Below are 8,055 nucleotides of genomic sequence, written 5' to 3'. Positions count from 1 at the left end.
TCCGAAATAGGGTATGAGGCATTACTAGAACACTTACACATGTAAACGTATTAAACCGAGTTACAAAATTTCATTCAAATTTAAACTCTTCAAAATTTTAACATGCTTTTATAATTCTTTATAACATATCCTCAAAATATTATATTCATAACAAATATGGCCTACGAGACCCGATTCTTACTTATGTAATTCAAAGCTCCATTTCCATTTTATTCAATTCACAATATTTCGTGTTCACAATTCAAATTAATTTCTCAATCCAATATATATATTTCAATACCACACTCTCATACTATGAAACTTTATTTTCCCATATGAGCTTAAACCATGATCATCACATAGCAAAGACAAATGTTCTTGACATTTCCATCACATAAACCGAATTAATCAATGCAACTCAATGATATAATCATCCATATATCATTATTATCATATATATATATCAAGACTAAATTTCTTATATATTTGATCAATTGCTTTTCAACACCGCAATAGTTCCTTCGGTACCAATACGTATTTACCATTCAATTTAACATTTACCGATTATAATCGGGCATATGACCATTATACACAATTCTTTCATACATTTTATTGTCCTCCTCATCCTCTCCATTCCACATCCTTTATATATAAAACATGCTTAAATAGCATTATACATAATTTCACTATTCACTTATATTTAAATTCAAAGCTGTCTATTTGAGTCAGCGTCACCAAATCACTTTTATCTGAAGATACAGAGCTTCAAATTAAGATCTGTTAATTTTCCCTGAAACTAGACTCACATGTCTTCTTGCCATAAAATTTTCAGAATTTTTGGCTTGGCCAATTAGTACATTTTATTCTTTAAATTCACCCCTATTTCATTGCTCAACATCACTGACCTCTCTTCATTAAAAATGAATTATCTCACTGTATAGAATTTGGATGATAATTTCATTTATTTAATTTGAAAATAGACTCATCAAGAATTCTAAGCATATAAATTATAACTCATAATTATTCTTTTAAGATTTTTAGTGATTTTCTAAAGTCAGAACAGGGGATTCCGAAATCATTTCGATCCTGTCTCACTAAAATTCAAATATCTCAAAATATACAACTCTTTTGCTTGCTCTGTTTCTTTTATATGAAAGTAGACTCAATAAGCTTTAATTTCATATCTCATTCAACCACTAAATCAATTTATAAAATTTTTGGTGATTTTTCAAACTAACATCACCGTCACTGTCTAAATCTATTCTATTCCAATATCTCTCATTCACATAGCACTATAACCATTTATTTTATAACACAATGCAAGACTTCATCACTTCAGTCACTCTTTCGTAACTTATCACATTTCAATCACATTCTCATATCTCGTTAAACATGTCGATATAACAACAAATATTTGGGGTTTTCACATGGTACCACCCATGTTACTATTATCATTCGATACACGTAGTAGCCTTCACATAGTACTACACACGTGATCAATTTTTACGGTTCACGTAATAGCCTTCACATAGTACTATACACGTGATCAAGTTTTACGATTCACGTAGTAGCCTTCACATAGTACTACATATGTGACTAAAGCTTTTCGGTACACATAGTAGCCTTCACTTAGTACTACACATGTGACCATCATTTATCAATTCACGTAGTAGCCTTCACACAGTACTACACACGTGACCAAAGCTTATCGGTACATATTGTAGCCTTCACTTAGTACTACACATGTGACCATTATTTATCGATTCACGTAGTAGTCTTCACACAATACTACACACGTGACCAAAGCTTCTCGGTACACATTGTAGCCTTCACTTAGTACTATACATGTGACCATTATTTATCGATTCACGTAGTAGCCTTCACACAGTACTACACACGTGACCAACACTTTTACTTTCATATAGTGGCCTACACACAGTCCATGACACATATGTGATCATTTCTGTCACTTCATTCGTATCCCTTTTTATTCCGAATGGTCAATCGGGAAATTTCTCACTTTTTCTCATTTTTTTTCACTAATCAAAGTCAATTCCTTGTCTTTCTTGACTTATAATAACACATTTAAATTATTTAACACTCACATTATTCAATCCAGTCCAAAAATCACATTTTGGCAAAATTACATTTTTGCCCCTAAATTTTCACAAAATTGCAATTTTGCCCCTAGGCTCGGAAATTAAACTTTATCCCTTATTCTTATGTATTATGACATGCTGAACATTTTTCCCTTCTATGACAACACCAAATTCTCATTCTAACACTTACTTATGAACATTTAGTATTTTTATCGATTATGTCGTTTTACTCGTTTTCACTCAAAATCGCTTAGCAAAAGTTGCTTAACATAATTTCTAGCTTCATATTCTACCATAAAACATAAAAATAAATACATTTCGCATATGGGTATTTTTCCAAATATAAACCCTAGATTAAATTATTGCTAGAATAAGTAAAATCAAGTTACCGGGACTCCAAAAACGTAAAGAACATTAAAAACGGGACTTAGAATCACTTACTATGGAGCTTGGAAGCTTGAAAACCCTAACAATGACTCCCCCCTTGCTGATTTCCTCCCAATGAAGAAGATGAGCCCAATTTGCCGTCTGTTTCCCTTTTAATTCATTTTAATTACTAGATTACCAAATTGCCCCTAACTTAAAAATTTCCTATTTCACTTATCTCATGCCCATTTTTGTCTACCAACTTAACCAATGGTCTAATTACCATATAAGGACCTCCAATTTAAAGTTTCATAACAATTGAACACCTCTAACACGTAGAACTCAACTTTTGCACTTTTTACAATTTAGTCCTTTTGACTAAATTGAGTGCCCAAACGTCGAAATTTTCGAACGAAATTTTCACAAAATCATTCTGTGAAATCTTAGACCATAAAAATATAAGAAAAATAAATTTTCTTCGACGGATTCGTGGTCCCGAAACCACTGTTCCGACTGGGCCCAATATCGGGCTGTTACAGGTTTTACACACTCTCATACTCTCTAAGAATTTCTCTTGCCGGTATTTTGTTGTTTCAAAAATCTCATTTTTCATATTTCGTGTTTTCTAAATATTCTGGTGGTAGAAAAAGGCATTGATCGTGGTAAAGGTGCTTCTACTTCGACCACTGCTGTGCTACTACTTCGATCACTACTGTTGTTGTATCCTGGGAGACTTTCGACCAACGTTACTCCAAGTACTGTAGGAGCGGCCGAATCTGTCTTAAAAAAACTGTTTTTCACGGGCCTCAACGTTTCGTAAAATCTTAATTCTCTTTTATTTCAATTGTTTATTATGGTTTTATTTGATTTTCATATTTGATAAATTAACTATAAATAATTTTGTTCATATTCGCTAACATGTTTTCTCCAACAAATATTTCTAAAAAAAAATTCAAATTATTTTCACTATTTTAAATATAAAATATTTATTTTTATATTTAAAATAGTGAAAATAATTTGAATTTTTTTTAGAATTATTTTTATATCATAAAAATTTAAAATTAATTATATATTAAATAAAAAACAGAATTTGGTTCAGTTTCGTGTAATCATGATTTTTGAACTTGCATTCCAAAAACCATCCAAATACTTCGGGCTTGGTCAGTTTTTGAGTTGGTTAGTTTTTTTTTGCTTAGCCCTAACTAATAAAAATAAAGAAAAAATAAACATCATATGCAATTTTATTTAATTGCTCTAGCATTCCATATGTTAGGCTATTCCCTCTTTAACATATGAATTTCTTAAATTAAAGAATTCATGAGGCATTGCTAGTGTTTGTTTTTTACTCCATTCTCTTGTTACGGGCCGCAGTTCAAAGCCCACGACCATCGCACCAAATGCATCCAATGGAGGTCTATTGCTCAGATGGGGATCATTTGGCCCACGAGAACTGGCCTGATTCAAAGAGCTATTAGAGAAGCCTGTCAGATTGAAGCCTGGTTGGCCCGATGATGAAGACATGGCAACTTAGGCTGATATGGTAACTAATCTTAGAAGATATAGGGAATCATATCTTGTAAAGATTAGGTTAGATTTGATATGACATATCTTGTAAATCCCTAAAATAAAGGGATATGGCTAATCTCGTCCGTCGATGTAAATGTATCTTGACCGTTGGTTTTGGGGGAGCTCAACTATAAATAGCGAGCCTCCCACTCAGTTGTACTCACTCCATTCATTGTTTCATTATTCTTTGTGAATAAGAGAATTGAGAGCATTTACTCAAACACTTTGCGAGTGCTCTTTCTGTTGTTCTTTGGTTTAGCTTCTTTTGGCATAAATCGCTTCCGCTCTTCAATTTGGTGCCTTGGAGGAGTTCTTAAGGAATCCTCACTTGAGTTAAGGCTGACTTAGGCGAGTTTGGACGAACGGATCGCCTAAGGCCGCACGAATCGTAAGAGAAAACTCTAGCCCCGTGACACTCTCACATGGTATCATACCACGATATGGTAAAAAAATTATAACATATTTTTAATAAGTAAGTATATTATTTTATATAATATATAACATGGATAGGTAAATAAGTTATGTCCATATTTTTTTGTCATAATTTTTTATATAAGTATATTATAACACTTTTTATAATATTTTTATAACAAACAAATTACTTTTATAATATACTTTTTAGATATAATTGTAGAAATTTTTAAGATTTAAATAATATAATTTTTTGTTATAATTTTATAAAATATACATAAATTCCTTTTTTAATATTTATGATATAACTTTAAAAGAAATAAATTATAATCATTAAAAACACTCATACATGTTTATGCTTATAATATAATTTTTATAACTTAAACTTGTATAAAAAGAAATTAAAGTTAAACTATTATCAAGTGTTTGAAAATCCCTATATAGTTAAATTTAAGTATAATTACGTTAATTCTTATCCATTCTTAGAAGTGTAATTGAACCCTAATGGTATAAATTTTGCTATAAAATTTAAAGCCATTTAAAATTCTTTAGAAGTAGATTTAAAATAAAAAAAAAACAAAAAATTCCTTATAAATATTTGTTTTTCTCTCCATTAATGCATTCAACTCCCGCCCAACTCCCACCCAACTCCCACCCTACATATTTAAAACAGCTCAGGTGGTTGGAACGGTGAGTAATTAATGTTGGAAAAATTGCAATATCAATTATTTTAACTATTTTAAATATAAAATATTTATTTTTATATCATAAAATTAAAATTAATTATATATTAAATAAAAAATTAGAATTTAGTTCGGTTTCGAGTAACCGCAATTTTTTAACTTACATTCCATAAACTGTCCAAATACTTCAGGTCGGATTGGTTTTTGATTTGGTTAATTTTTTTCTCTGCCCTAACTAATAAAAGTAACAAGAAAATAAATATCATATGCAACTTTATCTAATTGCTCTAGCATTCCGTATGTTAGGTTATTCCCTCTTTAACATATAAATGTCTTGAATTAAAGAGTTCACGAGCCACCTCTGGTGTTTGTTTCTGACTTCAATCTCTCAGATGGTATCGTACCCCACAATATGGTGTAAAAAAATCTTTTTATATTTGCATAGCTAGCATTTATCACATAATATTTGGTGCTACTATGCAAAGATCTGTAACTTTGATTACAAAAACTTATATAAACTTAATTTAGAGAAAAATTATATGCTAGGTTATAACCATTTTTATAATACGTAAATTAGGTTAAAAATAATATAAAATTTATAGTGTATAAGCTTTCTAAAAAAAAGTAAAAAAGTGTCCAATAACTTTTATAACACTTTTTATAAATAATATAATTTTTGACTAAAATTATTTTTTATAAATAAGTTATGGCAAAAAAAATATAACAATTTTATTTTATAAATAAGTATATTATTTTATATAAGACAGCATAGATATGTAAATAAGTTACCATAGTCTCTTACCATAAAAATGGCTGCACAGCGGCACCCACTATAGAAATCCACCAATCCACATGTCATGTGTGAACCATGACAGTTGTGTATCATTAGCTAGATATGGATACGGGGATAACTTTTTATAATAAGAGATGACATGGTTGGGACGGTGAGTATTGAATGTTGGAAAACTTCACTTAATAAATCGAATTAACAATAACAAGGAATTTGCCTGAACTTGGCAATATCAATTTCAAGGCATTACAGAGTTTTCTTCAAGTTTTCTTCTTGGCTCTCATTTCCTTTCTCTTTCTATACTGTTTGATGAGAAATAAAAATGGGTGTCCAAAGAGTTCTCCTGGCATTGTCGAGCTTCTCCTCAACGTTCATCGGATCCACGACTGGTGTACTGAGAGACTAGAAAGCTGCAAGGGCACTTTTGTTTTGGAAGGCCCTTGGTTTGCTAAGATGAACTGGGTGATGACATGTGACCCTGCCAATGCTCACTACGTTATGAGTTCCAACTTTGACAACTTCCCCAAAGGGCCTGAATTCAAGCAGATGTTTGATGGCTTAGGAGACGGGATTTTCAACTCCGACATGGATTTGTGGAAAAACCAGCGGATAGCAGCTCAAGGATTCATGAGACATCACCTTTTCCACCAATTCTTGTTGAGGACTATCCGAGACAAGGTGGAAATGGGGCTGATGCCCATCATTGACCATGCTGCTAAACATGGCTTGGTCATCAACTTAGAAGACATTTTCCAAAGGTTCACGTTTGATTCTGCATGCATCTTTGTTACCGGCTATGATCCAAGTTGCCTCTCCCTTGAACTCCCTCAAGTTCTTTTATCCAAGGCCGTGCAGGATGGCGAGCAAGCAATATTTCATCGGCATGTTAGACCACGAAGCTTTACTAAGTTGCAGAAGTGGTTGAACATAGGACAAGAAGGGAAATACAAGAAGGCGTGGAAAGTTGTTGATGATGTATTAGCTGAATATATATGTCAGAAAAGAAAAGAAGTGAACAAGCTGAACCAGGAGTTGGTATCGGTAGATGGTGGGGATCTCTTAACATCATACATAACTGAAAAGGAATCAACAGGTTTGAAATGTGATGATAAGTTCTTGAGAGACACCGCTCTGAATATGATAATTGCTGCGACGGACACGACGAGCACTGCTCTTACTTGGTTCACTTGGCTGGTTTCCAAGCATCCAATAGTGGAAAACAAGATCATAGAAGAACTTGATTCAAAAATACCTATAGGTGAAATTAAAGGAGGCGGCTATTCCATGTCGATGAGGTAAAGAATTTGGTTTATCTCCATGGAGCATTGTGTGAGGCATTAAGGTTGTATCCACCAGCCCCTTTCAATCATAAGGAACCTGTCAAACCAGACATACTTCCAAGCGGGCATCCAGTTCATCCAAAGACAAAAATCTTGTTTAGTGTGTATTCAATGGGAAGAATGAAGTCAATCTGGGGAGAAGATTGCTATGAATTCAAGCCTGAGAGATGGATTAATGAGAGAGGAGAGATCAAACATGAGTCATCGTACAAGTTCTTATCTTTTGGTGCAGGGCCAAGGATATGTTTGGGGAAGGAAACATCATTTATTCAGATGAAAGCCGTGGCATCTGCTCTAATTTACAATTATCGTATTCATGTAATGGAAGAAACTCCGGTTGTTCCGGCCTTATCGGTTGTCCTGCGCACCGAAAATGGACTGATGACTAGGATCTCCAAGCGATGGGAATAAATGTCTGATATGACTAGTGCAATATGATTAAAAATAAGTTCAAAGAGATGGCATTGAATTTATGACAGCTTACTACAAAGTTGAATGCCAAGTGCAATAAGATTAAAAATAACTAAACTTGTTTGGTGAATGTAATTGAAACTTTTTAAGGGGAGAATGACAAATCATATTTTATTTTTTGATTTTTAGTTTTTTTTTTTCTTGAAAAAAATTTAAATTCAACTAAAAATTAAGAGGAAAAATCTAAAATTTAAAATTTAGTCTTTATATTTTATTTTTAATATATTTAGTCCCTATGCTTTTTTATTTAAACATTTTGGTCCTTCTATCTAGTTTTGCCGTTAAAGTTAACGATGTCAAAGGTAAAATATCTTTTTTAACTCTCAACATTTATAATTTTTTGTCAATTT

General features: G+C 32.3%; 1 pseudogene; it reads left to right on the top strand.

Moving 5' to 3' along the window:
- The first annotated feature begins 5,976 nt into the window (after positions 1-5,976).
- Positions 5,977-7,827, top strand: LOC107892754 (alkane hydroxylase MAH1-like; annotated as a pseudogene).
- The last annotated feature ends 228 nt before the right edge of the window (positions 7,828-8,055 follow it).

The sequence above is a fragment of the Gossypium hirsutum genome, chromosome D09, assembly GCF_007990345.1.
Source record: "Gossypium hirsutum isolate 1008001.06 chromosome D09, Gossypium_hirsutum_v2.1, whole genome shotgun sequence".
NCBI lineage: Eukaryota > Viridiplantae > Streptophyta > Magnoliopsida > Malvales > Malvaceae > Gossypium > Gossypium hirsutum.
Note: the sequence above shows the minus strand (reverse complement) of the source record. Positions and strands in the feature narration are given on the sequence as shown.